The sequence below is a fragment of the Sinocyclocheilus anshuiensis genome, unplaced genomic scaffold, assembly GCF_001515605.1.
Source record: "Sinocyclocheilus anshuiensis isolate Anshui unplaced genomic scaffold, SAMN03320099.WGS_v1.1 scaffold914, whole genome shotgun sequence".
Classification (NCBI taxonomy): Eukaryota; Metazoa; Chordata; class Actinopteri; order Cypriniformes; family Cyprinidae; genus Sinocyclocheilus; species Sinocyclocheilus anshuiensis.
In genome coordinates this window covers 1175617-1182508 of record NW_015539870.1, presented here as the reverse complement: position 1 = coordinate 1182508, position 6892 = coordinate 1175617, and the positions used below count along the sequence as shown (strand labels likewise).

At 36.5% G+C, this 6892-nt stretch overlaps 1 protein-coding gene across 2 annotated transcripts in view; it reads right to left on the bottom strand.

Moving 5' to 3' along the window:
* LOC107685071 (T-box transcription factor TBX4-like) overlaps positions 1-6153 on the bottom strand; it is a 22465-nt gene extending 16312 nt beyond the window's left edge. Inside the window, exon 1 of one of the 2 annotated variants that reach the window (XM_016481530.1) lies at positions 5942-6153. The gene's annotated coding sequence lies outside the window, so the exon portion shown is untranslated. Of the gene's footprint in view, positions 1-3022; positions 3331-5941 lie in introns of those variants that run through there. The other variant, XM_016481531.1, reaches the window with a different exon arrangement.
* Positions 6154-6892: the final 739 nt, after the last annotated feature.

The following is a 6892-nucleotide window of genomic DNA, read 5'->3' as shown; positions in this document are numbered from 1 at the left end:
ACAGCAGTGAACACACACACACACACACACACACACACACACACACACACACCATGAACACACACCCGGAGCACCCTTGCCTTGCTCAAGGGCACCTCAGTCATGGTATTGAAGGTGGGAGAGAGCGCTGCACATTCACTCCCCCCACCTACAATCCCTGCCGGTACGAGACTCAAACCTGCAACCTTTGGGTTACGAGTCCGATTCTCTAACCATTAGGCCACGACTTCCCCCCTAAAATACTGTATACGTATTTGACAAAAAATAGAAAATGAGCCAATGAAAAAAACTAAACTAACGCCATGGTTTTAACACAAGCTAAAAATTATCTAATGATATATGTGTAATGAAAATACCACAGATGCCATAGTTCCTCTTTGTTCTCTCATAGTCTGCTGTAATTGATTATACACACACAGACAAGACATGGGCTGCAAAATTTGAGAAATAGCGTACATTAACATTTACATTTCTGTCCTCATAACATGGCCTGGCCAATTCATTTCAAGGAAAGGGGTCGAGATCCGTTTGTTCTGAAGTATCGCAAGATTAAATATTTACACTTCCAGCATTCGGGCACCTCGGTTTTATGGAAGCATGCTAAACACTGCTGATTCCATTAAGGGAGGTCAGAAACTAAGCCCCGCTCTCACGCCCCTTCTCTGCTCACGCTCAGACATCACACCAGAGGTATGTCTCATTACTGTACTACAGCACACTGCCTCCATAAATGCTGCCTATGTCCACGGCAGACACCAAACCGCTCTCATAGTGAAATCCACCTCCTCCCACCCACTCCTAATCTCACGCATGTAAACAATGTGAGTGTGCGCCCTTCAGATAAAAGGAGAAGAGCTGGATTCCGTGTAAACTCAGGCAGGCATTTGCCAAAGCTAATAAAGATAAAGTCTGACAGGCACTGTGAGGCTACAGCAAGTCAACCCTGGACTTTTCCAGTCCAAAATGTGCCTTTCACTTACACTGTTTAACTAAGCCCAGTGAGCTAGAGCTCTGTTTACATCTCTGTCACCCCAGACATATAATCCGCTAAACTATTCCTGGCAGATACTGCTCTGTGCACACTGCTGGCTATTTCCAGAGCCTGTTGTCCAAAATGTTCAACGCCGACCAAGTTTCAACTACTTTTTAAAAAATAATAATAATAAAATGCAATTGTTTGAGGATGGTCTGCACTGTATTGGCCATGCCTTTGTGGTCAGAATTCACACAGTTCATTGAAATGCCATTTGAAATCCTGAAATAATCTCTTGCCTGGAACCGTGATGAGTTTGCAGGTGGTCCATCAGCAAGATCTGGTTCTGTTATAAAGTTTTGATGCATGTTTTAATAGCGGTCCAGTATCTTTTGGTCTTCCTTTTGGTTCTGTACCAGACTAGATACAGTGTGTGTTAGAGAACAGGCCCGTTCACTAACACAGTAAGACAACGCAGTTTTCCTTCCTACGTGAGTATAGTGATATTTCTTCAATGATATTTTGCAGGACATTAGGTTTAGGAAAATACACACTTCTTATCAAGAACCATTTTGCCTGTATATAGGGTTCTTGAGTTAGTTAAATGGTTTTTTGGAGATTCAAAATTTCTGTGATGTTTCATAATAGGCTTCTAAGATTAGTGTATTGGTTTCTGGTTCTATAAAGCACTTATTTTTCTTAAATGTATTTTTAACATATGTAGGTTTAGTTATCCCATGACTGCACAAATTTTGTCACTGTCATTTTGACAATCACAGAGGGAACTTGAAAAATGCTGGAAATGTGTTGGCCCCTTTCAGGTGACCTTGCATGGGAATTAAATAGGATTTGACTCATAAAAAAATATTATTATTGGGTCCTTTTATAACACAAATTGTTCAGTTTAAAATATACTGTAGTTTCCTTTTCGATTGTTTTTGGATTATGTTTAAGAATAAGTGTGGTGGAAAAAAGACATTGTAAGATAATGGTATAATTCTAGCTATCTAGCTGTGGTGTCATTTTATTTTAGTTGTGCATTGCGTTTTCGTTGTGATATAAAAGTGCAACTAATTGTATATTTATTATTAATAGATGTTGTTGATTATTTATTGAATTGTTCAGTTTGTGTAGCTACAAATACGTGTTTTTGGTGACGGTTAATTTATCCCGAAATTTCAGCATTTCACCGACCTAAAATTAAATAGGAAAAACATCATCATTGTTTTGATTTTAAAATAGATAAATAAATAAAACTCTGTAGTTTAAAATAGGCAGCTATGCTGTATACGTATATGTAAATATTTTTCTTCTTTTGCATTCACGTCAGTCCTCTATTTATTTGCGATAATCAAGGCATTTTTTACATTTTTATTTCGCACTTTAGCGTCTAAAATATAGATATTATTGTCGTCTTATTGTTTACCAAGCACTGTGCCTTCAAGGTTAATTAAGCTGATGCTTTAAGGCCTTAGGTCTACTCCATCCTTCGCGGCGAAAGGATGGATCAGGGATTGACACGAACAAGATCAAAAGTATCTGCATTATCAGATGTTTAGACACGTAAACAATGTGCACCCAACAATTCATTTAAAATATTAAGCGAGAACACACATACAGGCCGCATTGCTTTCGTTTGATATAAATCACATTTACATGCAAAAACATAGTGTTGTGAAATATCACATTTACACGCAGCATTACATACTGCAAAAGAATTGAGGGTTGTATAAATCTCGTCTTTTTTTATGAATCATATAGACAATAGAATGGTTCGTGTACAGTAATAAGAACTTAAGGCTGCGTTGTTTACACAACATGCTAAGACGATATTCAGATATTGTTCAAAGAAAGCCCTAGCTATAGGGTTTTATTTATGAAGGACTGACGCCTTCTCGTTGATCACTTAATTTGATAAAGAAGGACAGGCTAGATCAACTGCGTCTAATCGCATTACCGCCCTCCATGCACACATAAGTGAGGGTTCAGTCCAGAACAAGGATTTCAGAGCAGCATGATGTGACCTCCTGAGAACAAATGTAATATTACCTCATAAAATATTATGTTCTGAAATCCTCCATATCATTCCAACCCGCAATAATCTGTCCACTGCGACATTACAGCAGGAAGTTACGTCCCGGTGTGGCGTTGAGTCCAGTGCACTAGTATCAGCTCAGCATCCCCTGTATCTGATCATGAGCAGACAGAGCTGTCTCTTCCCCAGAGACTGCTTCTGTTCAAATACCGCCGCGAGCCTCGTTGTAACACCGGTAAGTGCCCGTCTCAGAGGCAAATGGTCACTACGTGATGTTTTCTTGGAAACGCAGAGTATCCGCAGAACAGCTTGAATTGTTAAAGCACTGGGGTGAATATCTTGGCTCATTCACTCATTCCCTCCTTCCCCCCGCGCCTCATCGCTGACGTTGCTCTCAATAACACCAAACTCGAGACAACCCGATGCGATGCGCAGGGTTCACTCACGAGGAAAGCAAGTCTATTCATAGTAAAAGATGACTTGTAGCCTCGTCTCCTTATTCTCTACCCCGCATGAATAGTGTAAAATGCAGGTATTCAAAATAGTGTAGGCTACCTCAAGTATCAAGAAAAAAAGGGAACATTTGAAATGTTGGTTTTTACTTGGTATAGGGGGAAATTGTGTTTACTGTCCCCTAAGACGATTTTGAAGAAGAAAAAAAATATTTTAACTGCTTTTGTCTGTTTGTTTTGTTTCGTTTCATTAATATTGAACTTTCAATATTTTCGGCTAGTTCCCCACCCAGACCTAACCATTATAATAAAAATGTTTAAATTATGGAAATTTGACTTTGCATTTCCTCCAGTTTGTGTGTATATATATATATATATATATATATATGTGTGTGTATGTATGTATACACATACATACATACACACACACACACACACACATGCCGGTCCTCAATATACTGCTGTCATTGCCAAACACTTGAGTTGGTCAAAAAAAATCTAATTTCCATGACATTTGCCTTTTAATGGAAATAAGAACAACACTACCAGGACAGCAAAGTGACCATTTGAAGATTATAAATATAATTCATTTTAAGATTTTCACATCATGATGAAAGCTTTATTCTGTCATTACCAATTCCTACCAGTCATTTAATAATTTGAATTCATTTGAAATCATTTGAATTGAGCATTAGCAAGCCCAAGACTTTTTCGGTCATTTTGTTTTTCTGTTATTTATCTAGTCCAAGGCGTTTTCGGTCATTTATTAAGTCCAAAACTTTTTCTGTCAAAATGTCATTATCATTACCATCACACATCCCCCAAAAAAACACAGCATCACACATTATGCCATTATACCAAGATGGTGTAATGTGTGATCACACATCGCATATTATACCAAAATCCACCCAAAGGCTGATCAAGACCATCATCAGATCTTTATACAAGGACGTGATAAATGTTTTAACAGAGACGCAACAGTTTGAGAACGTTTTGTTACTCAAGATTTTAAGTTAGCCAAAAGTGCCTCTAATTTAAAGAATCACAAACAGGTTGAACGTTAGCCATGACTATATAACAATGTATTTTTTATTTTATGTCATGAGCTTTCTGTCATTTTCACAGTTTAAATTTTCGCATATTTGTTCCGCATTTATATGCTCGCATGTTTGAATTTAAAATCTATGAGGATTTCGTTTAAACGTCCTAGCATTTCCAGTGAAATATGGTTGCGGTTTTAGAGTAAATGGGTCGAAGCACGAGTCTGAAAGATCAATAAATCACCTGGAGAAGTTCGAGGGTCGTGGGAGCCTGGACTTATATCTACTGGTGACATGACCAAAGGAATGGCAACAGCCAAAATATGTCCTTTTCAAACCCGTTTGTCGTTCTCGCCGATGTTATTTTCCAAACAGGTCATGCTATCAGATAAAAATAAACGCAGAAATAATGGAAGACTGGTTTCTGTTTTAAGAGATAGGCTAGGCCTCAGTCATGGGTGTAATGATATAGGTTCGTTTTGTTTGTTTTACCCTCTTATTGAGAGTAATTCCGGACGACACAATAGGCCAATATCATGTTCTTTCGTCTATAGCCTACGTGTAGACACATGTTTGGATTTTTTTTTTTTTTTTTTGTAATGTTGATCTGTACAGCCCATCCTCCTAAAAGCTCAAACATTTGCTAGACTGTGTGATTAAACATAGGACAGGCCTACGTGTTTGCTTTAAAAAATAAATAAATACAAATTCACCCTGCCGCTTAAGTTTGTTATAGCTACGTTCGTTCTTGTTCAGTTTGTTATAGGTATGTTCACTTAATTCCTAAACCTTTTAGCTAGTCGTTTAAAACATACATAATATAAATAATAAAACAATAATAATAATAATAATAATAATAGAACGGACTATAATTAATTTACACTTTAATGAATCTGTTGTCGGTAGCCTATTTATTTTTTCTATTTTTTCCACTGAACTCTCTTCAGTTTTTGCTGTCAAATTCAATGAGGATAACTTTTTCATAAAATATTGCTGTAAATCAATCTCTGTCCAGACATTCAGCCATCTTTTAATGTAGGCAATGTAAACCACAACATCACGTTTACTTCAATAAGTCAAATATATATATAGCCTACTCTACAGTTTAAAAGGCGTAACGTTTGGTTGAAGTATTTATTAATTATGGCCTAGATGCACAAGTCATTAATTGCTCCGTTAAATCTCAAAACATTAAATTCTTGAAATTGTTTCGTAACTGTACTGGTCTAATTACTAGACTGTTACTGACATCCTGTCAGATTAGAACAAAAGCCTATGTCTTATTTCACTACATAAAACCATCTAAAACGTAGGCCTATAGGCTGGAAGCACGAAAATATTCTCATGAGAAATAGTAATTTTAGGCAGTAGGCTATTTATTTACTTAAACCCCAGTGTATAGCTACCGATATCACACGTGATTGAAAATAATTGGCCTTACCTCCACCTCACTGATCTTGATACACCTTCTGTGTGTGAACCTCAGGGTGAGACTCGCTCAAGATGGGCGCTTTCTTGGGGATCCTCAAGTAGGCAAGTTATACCTTAGCGTGCTATATAAGATGTCGCTATAAAAGGGATGATTTTTTATAGGGGATGAATTGAGCTCCCTTTCTGAAAGGGAATTTAAACTTCACTCACTCCCACCGTCACGTGGTCTTGGAATTAGGAACAGCAGTAGGGTTCGTTACTGAGAGCAGGGTGAATGGACACTGAGCGATGCTCTCAAGACTTACACGTTACAATTGATGCCTCACCGTCAGACCGCTAGTTTTTCGTTTACTCTGCCTCACGATAAATGTTTACCGTTAACAACATCTATTACGGATGGAAACAACAAATAGATGCTATAATAAATCAGTCATCTCATTTAATAATGAAAAAGTGATGATCATTCAAAATTCACGCTGAAACCTTGATTATTGAAGTACATTTTAAATAACTGGGCGTCGTTCTACTATATATATATATATATATATATATATAGGCTATATATATATGGCTATACATATTGTTCCTCGGGGCTTTACAGATTACTAGCAGCCTAGTTTTAAAAAAAATAGAATGTTAACATATTTAATCGAATTTAGCGTCAATCGTTGAATATTCACCATAAAAAACTATGACAATTAATTTTAGGTTTAAACTGACAAAATTATACCTATAATCTTGATTTTATCTTTTCTTTAAAAAAAAAAAGAGTATTTTCAATGTTGTCATTTAGAAGAAGATAATGACCTCTATGGTAGCCTAATAAATATTTCTAAACTACAATTATTATTGTAAAATGCATATTCAATTTATATTATATATGAATTATATTTACACATTACATTTTTGAAAAATGTTATGATATTGTAAGATCTAGGTCTATTATACTATAAAGCTATTT